Source organism: Pogona vitticeps, chromosome 15 (assembly GCF_051106095.1).
Source record: "Pogona vitticeps strain Pit_001003342236 chromosome 15, PviZW2.1, whole genome shotgun sequence".
In the NCBI taxonomy this organism is placed as follows: Eukaryota; Metazoa; Chordata; class Lepidosauria; order Squamata; family Agamidae; genus Pogona; species Pogona vitticeps.
Window position 1 is genome coordinate 9,299,935 of NC_135797.1, and position 13,610 is coordinate 9,313,544.

Here is a 13,610-nt window from a genome sequence, read left to right on the forward strand (position 1 = left end):
TTGTAATTTTGTAAGGACTATGGTATATTTACTGGATTTTTCTTTTCTAAGGACTATGGGAAATATAAGGGGTTTTTACTTTTGTTTAGGGGTTTTTATTCTATAGGATCACTGAGGACTATAGCCTTTTTATAACCTACTTGGATTATTTTGTTTACTAATGATTTCCTGGACTGGAACTGTTTGTATTCTTTTTAATGGCTTTTGGGGTTTTTGAATACTTTTCTATTTTTCATGTTTTCTTTGCCTCACTACATCTTTGTAACTAAACAGCACAATGCTAGATTATTTGTTTTGGTTTAATTTGGCTTAGTAACATGTTTTTTCTTTAATAAAATAAAGATTATAAAACTCATTTGGTTTCCTGAACAGTACACTTGCCATAGGGTCATCTGAGAGTGCTGCCTCGGCCTAGCTTACTTAGAGTCCTGTCAGTGGTGCAAGTTAAGTCTAAGGACTACAAAGCCCACTTGACCTTTTCACAATAGTATCTGAGAGTACCAGGGTGTTCTTATGTGGGCAGACCTGTGAGAAAGAGTGTTGTAGCATGGCTGGCTGAATTGGACTCTTTCAGCCCATTTTAGCATGTACAAACTCCTGATTGCTCTCTGTCCAAGCTTACACGTGTGTTTTCGAACCCGTGTTTGCGACACCCAGGGCCTCCAAAAGACCCAGAGATCGGAGTGGGCCCCTTTGCGGGACCCACGGCCGGCAGGTTCCGCCTGGGCTTGGTCTTACGAGAGGAACTGATAGAGAGGACTAACTTTCAAGGAGAAAAGGGAGTCCGATACTTAGGAATGCAACTCACAAAGAAAACAAGTACACTATTCAAAGACCATTATATGCAATTAATTAAAGGGATACAGAATAGCCATCAAAATGAATATTCTACCTAAACTTTTATTTTTGTTTCGGACAATTCCTGCAATATTAGAACAGTCATTTCCCCAAGAACTTAACAAGATAATTATGAGATTTGTTTGGCAAGGTTAAAAAAACCCCTAAGAATTAAAATCAAAGCAATGCAAGGTGCTAAAAAAAGAGCAGGTTTTGGTCTCCCGGATTCAGCAGAAGCGAAATTCTTAAGATATCAGGACTTGTTAAAAAAGGACTGTGGTTTAAGATCCAAAGAAGAGTTAGAAGAACCTAATATATATATATTTCGACTGGTGCTCTAGATCAGTGGTTCTTAACCTTTGTTACTCGGATGCTTTTGAACTGCAACTCCCAGAAACCCCAGTCAGGACAGTTGGTAGTGAAGGCTTCTGGGAGTTGCAGTCCAAAACTCCTGAGTAACCCGAGGTTAAGAACCAGTGATAAAGAGGACACCAAGATACAGAGGGTCCGTTCCCATGCCAAGGGGACAGGACTCCCCATCGGCCTCAGGGGTTTGAGCAAATCCTAATTCTGACTACAGTAGGACCCCCTTACCTACAGGATCAGTATTCACTGATTCATTCATCCACGGTCTGAAAATATTAGAAATCTTAAAAAGAAAAATATAAGATAGATATACAGTGGTGCCTCGCATAGCGATTGCTCCGTATAGCGACAAAATCGCTTTGTGATGGACTTTTTGCCATTGCAAAAGTAATCGCTTTGCGATGGTCCCTATGGGCTATTTTCGCTTTGCGATGATCGCAGGGAAGCGATCATCACAAAGCCTTCCTTTTGAGCCAGCTGATCGTCAGTTTCAAAATGGCTGCCGGGTAAACAAAATGGCCACCCACTGTTTTCAATCACGGATTCCTAACTTTAGAGGCACCAAAAATGGCAGCGCTAAGGAGGATCTTTGCTTAAAGGTGAGGTTTTAGCCCATAGGAATGCATTAATCGCGTTTTAATGCGTTTCTAGGGGCTTTTTTTTTCACTTAGTGATGTTATCGCTTGGCAGCGATTTTTTCTGCATGGATTAACATCGCTAAGCAAGGCACCACTATATACTGTATATGAATGATGACGTTAGCAGAACTGACCACTAGAGGGCGTCAGAGAACATGCAATGTCTTCTTTTTACTTGAGAAATTGTATTTCTATGATGTCATTACCAGAACTGGACAGGAAAGGGAGCCAGAGAACTTTTTACGTATTGCATTTGCTATTATACTGTCTTTCACTACAATGATCTGAATTTTTTCGGTATTGGAGGGGGGCCTTGGTAGTAAACCCCTGCAGATATGGGGGTCCTATTGTATTTAAACTAAACCCAAATTTGTGGCAGAGTGGAAAGGGTGGCCTCCTTTTATTTCTCTCTTTTCCTTTTCCTTTTTTTCTTGTTCTCTGTCGCTTTCTTCTCTTTTTTTCTTGTTCTTTTTTGCTTTTTTTGCACCCCCTGATCCAAGCTCCTGTCGCAACACCCTGGCCCCAATCCAGCTTTCTCCCATCCCTCTCCCCGTGGTCAGCAAAGAAGCCAGTTCTGACTTCCGGGTCTCTTTGAAGCTCGGGCTCTTGTCAAGAGACGCCAGATTGCTGGCAGGGACGCCCCTTCTTTCCACCCCAAGCTTAGGGGCTTCTTTCGGGTCCAGGGAGAGTGGGGTTCCCCCCGGGCCAGGGGAGACAAGAGTGGGAGGAGACCCAATGAGAGAGCGAGAGAGACGTTGTGTGATACAGCAGTCAAGCTTTATTGGGAAATGGGAACAGAGAAGATGCTCCCTCTAAAACAAAAACCTGAAGGAAAAAGAGTAAAGCACATGAGGTCGCATGGAGGAGAGAAGAGGGTGATCCAGGAGAATCAGAAAGAAGGAAACGTGGAAGAGAGAGAGAGGCCGGGGAGAGAGAGGAGGAAAAGAGCAGATGGCCTTCGTGGACTTCCATTGAGCCCCTTTGCCTTGTTCCGGGCGAGTAAAAAGCGGAGGGTTCTTGTACATGAGTCCTGATTGCGTCAGTGAATTCCGGGCGATGAGAAGGGAGATCCAGAGTTCGATGAATGAAGTGAACGGACGAGGAGGGGGGACTCCTGAAAAAGGCAACAGCAACCATCAGGATGCGGCCTCCATATTTGTGTAGGCTTTTTTAGAAATTTCAGGGGGTGACTTTTGTTAGACGGTGAGGCCAGGTGAGTCTGGTGGAGGACAGCTTCCCTTCGGGCGAGGAGGGAGACAAAAGTGGCTGCCTTCCCATCCAGGGGCCGAGTGGTCCCTGTCGGCCAGGGTTACGGGGAGCACAGGGACCAGCTCCGGGGGGTCGCAGAATGGCAGGCCAGGGCGAGCCACGTCCCGAAGCTCCCCAGCGGTCCAAGAAGGAGGAAATTGCTCAGAAGCGTGAAGATTTTGCGGTACAGCAGAACTCACTCAGATTGGCAAAGGTGGCTTGGCGGTTGTCCACGTTCTAGACATCAACAGTGAAGACAAAGGACTTTAAGATTGGGTTGACCACTAGCTGTGGCTGTTGAAGGGCAGTGTTCATTAAATCAGGGCCAGAGATACCAAGCCTATTGAAACCAACCATCCCGTCACTGGCAACGGATCTGCCTCCTTGCAGTGTGAGCATCAATCCCCCAGGTGTGAGAGACATCTTGGAGAGGTATCTGGACGGGGGTGGGAAGAGACAAAGGAAATATTAAGGAACACAGAGGGGAGACAGGAGCCATCTGCCCACCAGGAATGTTACCCTTTCTTCACTGACTAGGAGCCTGTCGACCCTGGGAAATTGGGGGCGATAAAAGGGCCTTATCTTTGTGACCCCATGGCTCCTGTCCAAGCCCAGGCCACGGAGAGGAGAAGCTGTGCCTCCTCAGAGCCCTCTTGGGATCAGGGTCAGGGCCTGGGGTCGGGAATGAGACCTCACCCCAAACGTACAGGTGACCATCTGTGGAGAACGGACCCCAAGACACCCTTCGCCTCAAGGACGATGGAGAATTACTAACATACTCTACATTTTAGATAGACTGCACATCTTTTTTTAAAAAATTAGATCCTGAGATAAGCTTCAAGTTCACGGAATTCCTTCCTTTCTTTCCTCTTCCTTTGATAATTAAGGCTGGCAAAATGTGTCTGTTTCGTTTTGGTCAACAACATCTATTTATTTAGTGTAATTCTGTTTAGGGATCCTGTTTATAAATGTCCACAAATCCTTACTAACCTGGAGGCAAACAAAACTCTCACCTGGCGGCCGTGGCCGGACGGGAGACGTAAAGGTCGTTGTTGGGTGTGAAGAATTTTGTCACACCTGCCGGTCACGGTCAGAAAGCAGGGGCGGAAACCCAGATTCTCCACCCCAAAGGAAAGGTAAAAGAGCAAAGATTCACAGCTGGGATGTGAAAGCTTAGCAAGCAAAGAAATATTCTCTCCGGGCAGGTGAATCCGTCAAATGGACTCTCCTTTGAATTTCAGTGTGAAAGAAATCTCAAGACTTTTGGAAATAAATTTAAAAAGAGCTTCGCAAATTTCTTGCATACTGCAAAGAAAAGAAAAAACAACAATAAATTTTTTAAACCTATACCTACGTGAGAGTTTCGAAGGGAACTTACCAAGGGCTGGAGATGATGAGCAGAAGCAGCCGAAGGAAGTCCAGGGGTGATGTTGGGAAAGGCTGAGATGGGGAGAGATTTATACGACTCGCTCTGGCCTTCCGAGGGAGCGGTCCAAGTTGGCGGTACCAATTTCGTTAAGTACATGATGCTACTAACCCTTCTACATTTCCTGGGTTGTGCCTAAATTTCCTGACGCCAACGTAGGTGGTTCCAGAAGGATCTCTCCCCTTCTCCAAATTCTCAGCTCGTGGCAGGTATCCTGAGATACCTTGAAATGGCTTCCGTTCATTCGTTCGTTTAGTCGTTTAGTCGTGTCCGACTCTTCGTGACCCCATGGACCAGAGCACGCCAGGCCCTCCTATCTTCCACTGCCTTCTGGAGTTCCGTCAACTTCATGTTGGTTGCTTCGCAGACACCGTCCAGCCATCTCGTCCTCGGTCATCCCCTTCTCCTCTTGCCGTCACACTTTCCTAACATCAAGGTCTTTTTCAAGGAGTCTTCTCTTCTCATGAGATGGCCAAAGTACTGGAGCCTCAGCTTCAGGATCTCTCCTTCCAGTGAGCACTCAGGGTTGATTTCCTTTAGAACTGATAGGTTTGTTCTCCTTGCAGTCCAGGGGACTCTCAAGAGCCTCCTCCAGCACCACAATTCGAAGGCATCCATTCTTCGGCGGTCTGCTTTCTTTATGGTCCAGCTCTCACATCCATACATCACGACAGGAAAAACCATAGCTTTGACGATGCGGACTTTTGTTGGCAAGGTGATGTCTCTGCTTTTTAAGATGCTGTCAAGGTTTGTCATTGCTTTCCTCCCCAGAAGCAGGCGTCTTTTAATTTCGTGGCTGCTGTTTCCATCTGCAGTGATTATGGAGCCCAAGAAAGTAAAATCTGTCACTGCCTCCATATCTTCCCCTTCTATTTGCCAGGAGGTGATGGGACCCGTGGCCATTATCTTAGTTTTTTTGATGTTGAGTTTCAAGCCGTTTTTTGCACTCTCCTCTTTCACCCTCATTACAAGGTTCTTTAATTCTTCCTCACTTTCTGCCATCAGAGTGGTATCATCTGCATATCTGAGATTGTTAATATTTCTTCCGGCAATCTTAATTCCAGTTTGGGATTCCTCCAGTCCAGCCTTTCGCATGATGTATTCTGCATATAAGTTGAATATACAGCCTTGTCATACTCCTTTCCCAATTTTGAACCAATCAGTTGTTCCATATCCAGTTCTAACTGTGGCTTCCTGTCCCACATATAGGTTTCTCAGGAGATGGATAAGGTGGTCAGGCACTCCCATTTCTTTAAGGACTTGCCATAGTTTGTTGTGGTCCACACAGTCAAAGGCTTTTGCATAGTCAATGCAACAGAATTAGATGTTTTTCTGGAACTCTCTGGCTTTCTCCATAATCCAGCGCATATTAGCAATTTGGTCTCGAGTTCCTCTGCCCCTTCGGAATCCAGCTTCTACTTCTGGGAGTTCTCGGTCCACATACTGCTGAAGCCTACCTTGTAGGATTTTGAGCATAACCTTGCTAGCGTGTGAAATGAGTGCAATTGTACAGTAGTTGGAGCAGTCTTTGGCACTGCCTTTCTTTGGGACTGGGATGAAGACTGATCTTTTCCAATCCTCTGGCCACTGTTGAGTTTTCCAAACTTGCTGGCATATTGAATGTAGCACCTTAACAGCATCATCTTTTAAGATTTTAAATAGTTCAACTGGAATGTCATCACCTCCACTGGCCTTGCTGTTAGCCAGGCTTTCTAAGGCCCACTTGACTTCACTCTTCAGGATGTCTGGCTCAAGGTCAGCAACTACATTGTCTGGGTTGTCCGGGATATCCAAATCTTTCTGATATAATTCCTCTGTGTATTCTTGCCACCTCTTCTTGATGTCTTCTGCTTCTGTGAGGTCCCTCCCATTTTTGTCCTTTATCATGTTCATCTTTGCGCAAAATGTTCCTCTAATATCTCCAATTTTCCTGAACAGATCTCTGGTTTTTCCTTTTCTGTTATTTTCCTCTATTTCTTTGCCTTGTTCATTTAAGAAGGCCCTCTTGTTTCTCCTTGCTATTCTTTGGAAGTCTGCCAGGGAGATAGGGAAAGTTACAGAAAATTGAATGCAGACTTCCAAAGAAATGGCTTCCTCTTGACCCTTTTTCATGTTCCTCTTAATGGGTTTGGGGTGTTTCCTTTGTTCTTTTCTGCTTTGGAAATGCCATCTTAGTGAACAGGTTGTGGTGAATTGTGTCCCCAAGTGAGACACTGGCATCCCACCAAAGGCAGCACCGTGTCCTTGATGGGAAGAGAGGCAGCCTGGGAGAGGAAAGGCCCACCAGGTCATTTACTGATTGTTTAATTAAAACATTCACGTGACTGTAATCTCCTGGTACAACCGCACTCGGGAGAGCCTGTGTTTCTCTCGAGAGGCTCCAATAACTGGGCGCTCGAAGGGAGAGGCTCTCCGAGGTGCTCCGAATAGGGTTCCTCATGAGGAACTGATCTCTCCTCTCTGTGTGGACCTTTCCCCGGCCCAAGGCAGGAACAAGCACCACTCTCAGGTGACCCAAATGTTCCCACAAGAAGATATTGTTAAGATGAACATTACTGCCTGTGAGTCTTTAATGAGTCTCACACTGATCAAAGGCTCTGACGGAGCCTTTTATGCCACCCACTTCTCCCGTGGGTGGCATTGGGGGTGGGTGCCAGGAGGCATGGCGGATCTCCCAAGTTTTGTCCTTGTTTTCAGCTTCTTGCACAAGCTCACTATTAATTAATTCATTTATTAAATCATTTCCAAACTGACCCTCATTATAAGATTCCAGGGTGAGGTGCAATAACTGATGTATTTCAACAGGCAAAACTTTGGAAATTTCCAAGTTAAAATTCAGCACATCACCCCTCTTCTTAGGTGAAAATTCTCCCTCTAAACCCCACCTAAGCACTTTACATTTTTTGAGACATTTCTAATCCCCCTGTTCATAGATAACCTCCAAATCAACTCTATCACCCCTCAGTCCACCCCAGTCCTGGCCCCCAAGATTCCCACCCAACCCGGGCCCATCTGGGTCTTTTGGAGACCCTGCGTGCAGTCAAACCCGCCTCTCATAGTGGACTCTTGTCTTCAGATCGCGAGGGTGCTCTGATCCGCCCGGACGGCTTTCGGGTGGTCTCGAAGGGAAATCCAGAGTGGAGAAAGCAAGGAAGGAGGAGAGCAGGCTGGAGCAAAGCTGAGACCTTGAAGGTGTCCATGGCCATCAGGGAAAGGTATTCATGTCAATGGATGTCACTGATATCACATAGGAAGGAGAATTCGCACCCCAGTTTTTTAAAATTACGAGGCCATCTAAGAGTAACTTTCCTGGCAAAATCCATCTTGCCATGAACTTTTGGACTTTAAATTCTTCACACGGATACATGCCTGATGAAGTGGACGGTCCTGATCCACGAAAGCTCGCAGTTTTAGTTATGAATCTCTCCTCCAACCCAACAAGCCCACCTTGTCCACCTTGACCTGCTGAGATCTCAACCCAGACGTAGGGCGGTAACAGGTGATGGCCCCCCCACCCCACAAACCGTCTTCCTCTTGACTGCACTCAGGGCCTCCAAAAGACCCAGAGATCGGAGTGGGCCCCTTTGCGGGACCCACGGCCGGCAGGTTCCGTCTGGGCTTGGTCTTACAAGAGGAACTGATAGAGAGGACTGACTTTCAAGGAGAAAAGGGAGTCAGATACTTAGGAATGCAACTCACAAAGAAAACAAGTACACTATTCAAAGACCATTATATGCAATTAATTAAAGGGATACAGAATAGCCATCAAAATGAATATTCTACCTAAACTTTTATTTTTGTTTCGGACATTTCCTGCGATATTAGAACAGTCATTTCCCCAAGAACTTAACAAGATAATTATGAGACTTGTTTGGCAAGGTTAAAAAAACCCCTAAGACTTAAAATCAAAGCAATGCAAGGTGCTAAACAAAGAGCAGATTTTGGTCTCCCGGATTCAGCAGAAGCGAAATTCTTAAGATATCAGGACTTGTTAAAAAAGGACTGTGGTTTAAGGTCCAAAGAAGAGTTAGTAGAAGCTAATATATATATATTTCGACTGGTGCTCTAGATCAGTGGTTCTTAACCTTTGTTACTCGGATGCTTTTGAACTGCAACTCCCAGAAACCACAGTCAGGACAGTTGGTAGTGAAGGCTTCTGGGAGTTGCAGTCCAAAACTCCTGAGTAACCCGAGGTTAAGAACCAGTGATACAGAGGACACCAAGATACAGAGGGTCCGTTCCCATGCCAAGGGGACAGGACTCCCCATCGGCCTCAGGGGTTTGAGCAAATCCTAATTCTGACTACAGTAGGACCCCCTTACCTACGGGATCAGTATTCACTGATTCATTTATCCATGGCCTGAAAATATTAGAAATCTTAAAAGAAAAATATAAGATAGATATACAGTGTTGCCTCGCATAGCGATTGCTCCGTATAGCAACAAAATCGCTTTGTGATGGACTTTTTGCCATTGCAAAAGTAATCGCTTTGCGATGGTCCCTATGGGCTATTTTCACTTTGCGATGATCGCAGGGAAGCGATCATCACAAAGCCTTCCTTTTGAGCCAGCTGATCGTCGGTTTCAAAATGGCTGCTGGGTAAACAAAATGGCCACCCACTGTTTTCAATCACAGATTCCTAACTTTAGAGGCACCGAAAATGGCAGCGCTACGGAGGTTCTTCGCTTAAAGGTGAGGTTTTAGCCCATAGGAAGGCATTAATCGTGTTTTAATGCGTTTCTAGGGGTTTTTTTTTCACTTAGTGATGTTATCGCTTGGCAGCGATTTTTTCTTCACGGATTAACATCGCTAAGCGAGGCACCACTATATTGTATACTGTATATGAATGATGACGTTAGCAGAACTGGCCGCTAGAGGGTGGCAGAGAACATGCAATGTCTTCTTTTTACTTGAGAAATTGTATTTCTATGATGTCATTACCAGAACTGGACAGGAAAGGGAGCCAGAGAACTTTTTACGTATTGCATTTGCTATTATACTGTCTTTCACTACAATGATCTGAATTTTTTTGGTATTGGAGGAGGGCCTTGGTACTAAACCCCTGCAGATATGGGGGTCCTATTGTATTTAAACTAAACCCAAATTTGTGGCAGAGTGGAAAGGGTGGCCTCCTTTTATTTCTCTCTTTTCCTTTTCCTTTTTTTTTCTTGTTCTCTTTTGCTTTCTTCTTTTTTTTCTTGTTCTTTTTTGCTTTTTTTTGCATCCCCTGATCCAAGCTCCTGTCGCATCACCCTGGCCCCAATCCAGCTTTCTCCCATCCCTCTCCCCGTGGTCAGCAAAGAAGCCAGTTCTGACTTCCGGGTCTCTTTGAAGCTCGGGCTCTTGTCAAGAGACGCCAGATTGCTGGCAGGGACGCCCCTTCTTTCCGCCCCAAGCTTAGGGGCTTCTTTCGGGTCCAGGGAGAGTGGGGTTCCCCCGGGCCAGGGGAGACAAGAGTGGGAGGAGACCCAATGAGAGAGCGAGAGAGCCGTTGTGTGATGCTGCAGTCAAGCTTTATTGGGAAACGGGAACAGAGAGGATGCTCCCTCTCAAAGAAAAGCCTGAAGGAAAAAGAGTAAAGCACACGAGGTCCCATGGAAGAGAGAAGAGGGTGATCCAGGAGAATCAGAAAGAAGGAAATGTGGAAGAGAGAGAGAGGCCGGGGAGAGAGAGGAGGAAAAGAGCGGATGGTCTTCGTGGACTTCCATTGAGCCCCTTTGCCTTGTTCCGGGCGAGTAAAAAGCGGAGGGTTCTTGTACGTGAGTCCTGATTGCGTCAATGAATTCCGGGCGATGAGAAGGGAGATCCAGAGATCGATGAATGAAGTGAATGGACGAGGAGGGGGGACTCCTGAAAAAGGCAACAGCAACAATCAAGATGCGGCCTCCATATTTGTGTAGGTTTTTTTTTTGAAATTTCAGGGGGTGACTTTTGTTAGACGGTGAGGCCAGGTGAGTCTGGTGGAGGACAGCTTCCCTTCGGGCGAGGAGGGGGACAAAAGTGGCCGCCTTCCCATCCAGGGGCCGAGTGGTCCCTGTCAGCCAGGGTCAAGGGGAGCACAGGGACCCGCTCCGGGGGGGGGTCGCAGAAGGGCAGGCCAGGGCGAGCCACGTCCCGAAGCTCCCCAGCGCTCCAAAAAGGAGGAAATTGCTCAGAAGCGTGAAGATTTTGCGGTACAGCAGAACTCACTCAGATTGGCAAAGGTGGCTTGGCGGTCGTCCACGTTCTAGACATCAACAGTGAAGACAAAGGACTTTAAGATTGGGGAGACCACTAGCCGGGGCTGTTGAAGGGCAGTGTTCATGAAATCAGGGCCAGAGATACCAAGCCTATTGAAATCAACCATCCCGCCACTGGCAACGGATCCGTATCCTTGCAGTGTGAGCATGAATCCCCCAGGTGTGAGAGACATCTTGGAGAGGTATCTGGAGGAGGGAGAAAGAGACAAAGGAAATATTAAGGAACACAGAGGGGAGAGAGGAGCCATCTGCCCACCAGGAATGTTACCCTTTCTTCACTGACTAGGAGCCTGTCGACCCTGGGAAATTGGGGGCGATAAAAGGGCCTTATCTTTGTGACCCCCCCTGCTCCTATCCAAGGCCAGTCCACGGAGAGGAGAAGCTGTGCTTCCTCAGAGCCCTCCTGGGATCAGGGTCAGGGCCTGGGGTAGGGAAGGAGACCTCACCCCAAAGGTACAGGTGACCATCTGTGGAGAACGGACCCCAAGACACCCTTCGCCTCAAGGACGATGGAGAATTAATAACATACTCTACATTTTAGATAGACTGCACATCTTTCTTTCTTTTTTTAAATTAGATCCTGAGATAAGCTTCAAGTCCACGGAATTCCTTCCTTCCTTTACTCTTCCTTTTATAATTAAGGCTGGCAAAATGTGTCTGTTTCATTTTGGTCAACAACATCTATTTATTTAGTTTAATTCTGTTTAGGGATCCTCTTTATAAAGGTCCACAAATCCTTACTAACCTGGAGGCAAACAAAACTCTCACCCGGCGGCAGTGGACGGACGGGAGACGTAAAGGTCGTTGTTGGGTGTGAAGAATTTTGTCACACCTGCTGGTCACGGTCAGAAAGCAGTGGCGGAAACCCAAATTATCCACCCCAAACAAAAGGTAAAGGAGCAAAGATTCACAGCTGGGATATGAAAGCTTAGCAAGCAAAGAAATATTCTCTCCGGGCAGGTGAATCCGTCAAATGGACTCTCTTTTGAATTTCAGTGTGAAAGAAATCTCAAGACTTTTGGAAATAAATTTAAAAAGAGTTTCGCAAATTTCTTGCATACTGCAAAGAAAAGAAAAAACAACAACAAATTTTTTAAACCTATACCTACGTGAGAGTTTGGAAGGGAACTTACCAAGGGCTGGAGACGATGAGCAGAAGCAGCCGAAGGAAGTCCAGGGGTGATGTTGGGAAAGGCTGACACGGGAAGAGATTTATACGACTCGCTCTGGCCTTCCGAGGGAGCGGTCCAAGTTGGCGGTACCAATTTCGTTAAGTACATGATGCTACTAACCCTTCTACATTTCCTGGGTTGTGCCTAAATTTCCTGACGCCAACGTAGGTGGTTCCAGAAGGATCTCTCCCCTTCTCCAAATTCTCAGCTCGTGGCAGGTATCCTGAGATACCTTGAAATGGCTTCCGTTCATTCGTTCGTTTAGTCGTTTAGTCGTGTCCGACTCTTCATGACCCCATGGACCAGAGCACGCCAGGCCTTCCTATCTTCCACTGCCTTCTGGAGTTCCGTCAACTTCATGTTGGTTGCTTCGCAGACACCGTCCAGCCATCTCGTCCTCTGTCGTCCCCTCCTCCTCTTGCCGTCACACTTTCCTAACATCAGGGTCTTTTCCCAGGAGTCTTCTCTTCTCATCAGATGGCCAAAGTACTGGAGCCTCAGCTTCAGGATCTGTCCTTCAAGTGAGCATTCAGGGTTGATTTCCTTTAGAACTGATAGGTTTGTTCTCCTTGCAATTCAGGGAACTCTCAAGAGCCTCCTCCAGCACCACAATTCAAAGGCATCAATTCTTCGGCGGTCTGCTTTCTTTATGGTCCAGCTCTCACATCCATACATCACGACAGGAAAAACCATAGCTTTGACGATGCGGACTTTTGTTGGCAAGGTGATGTCTCTGCTTTTTAAGATGCTGTCAAGGTTTGTCATTGCTTTCCTCCCCAGAAGCAGGCGTCTTTTAATTTCGTGGCTGCTGTCTCCATCTGCAGTGATTATGGAGCCCAAGAAAGTAAAATCTGTCACTGCCTCCATATCTTCCCCTTCTATTTGCCAGGAGGTGATGGGACCCGTGGCCATGATCTTAGTTTTTTTGATGAGTTTCAAGCCGCTTTTTGCACTCTCCTCTTTCACCCTCATTACAAGGTTCTTTAATTCCTCCTCACTTTCTGCCATCAGAGTGGTATCATCTGCATATCTGAGATTATTGATATTTCTTCTGGCAATCTTAATTCCGGCTTGGGATTCCTCCAGTCCAGCCTTCCGCATGATGTAATCTGCATATAAGTTGAATGAGCAGGGGGACAATATACAGCCTTGTCGTACTCCTTTCCCAATTTTGAACCAATCAGTTGTTCCTGTGACAAACCCAGACCTACTGGGATACGTCACACAGTTACACTAAGCTGCCACCAACCATTCCCTGTAAGAAGTCACACAGACTAGGGATGGATTTTTAAACAAATAAAGAATAAGGTTTATTTAAACACACACAGGGAAAAATAAAACAATCAGGTGAATAAGATAAAGTAACGTGGCTTAGTTTCACTCATACAAGCATACAGTTTGGTTCACCCAGAACCCTTAACTTGAAGCACAGACCCTGAACCTATCAGTTCTGGCTACCCAACAGACACCTGAACCTATCAGGTTGGTACTCTGACACACAGAAGTACCCTGTCTGACACACAGACTCCCACAACAGCTTCTTCTTCCCAGCTGCTGCTTCGTCACAACCCAGTGTCTCTCAGTGTCTCACAGTGTGTGTCCCTTCACCACACAGGCATCACATATTTATACAGTACAGCCCCTCCTCCTGATGTCCCGCCTTCCACTCCCCATAGGATGGAAC

General features: G+C 46.3%; 1 long non-coding RNA gene across 1 annotated transcript in view; it reads left to right on the plus strand.

Annotated features, from left to right (window-relative positions):
- LOC144584866 (uncharacterized) overlaps positions 1-13,610 on the plus strand; it is a 109,000-nt gene that overhangs the window by 16,592 nt on the left and 78,798 nt on the right. The window lies entirely within an intron of this gene.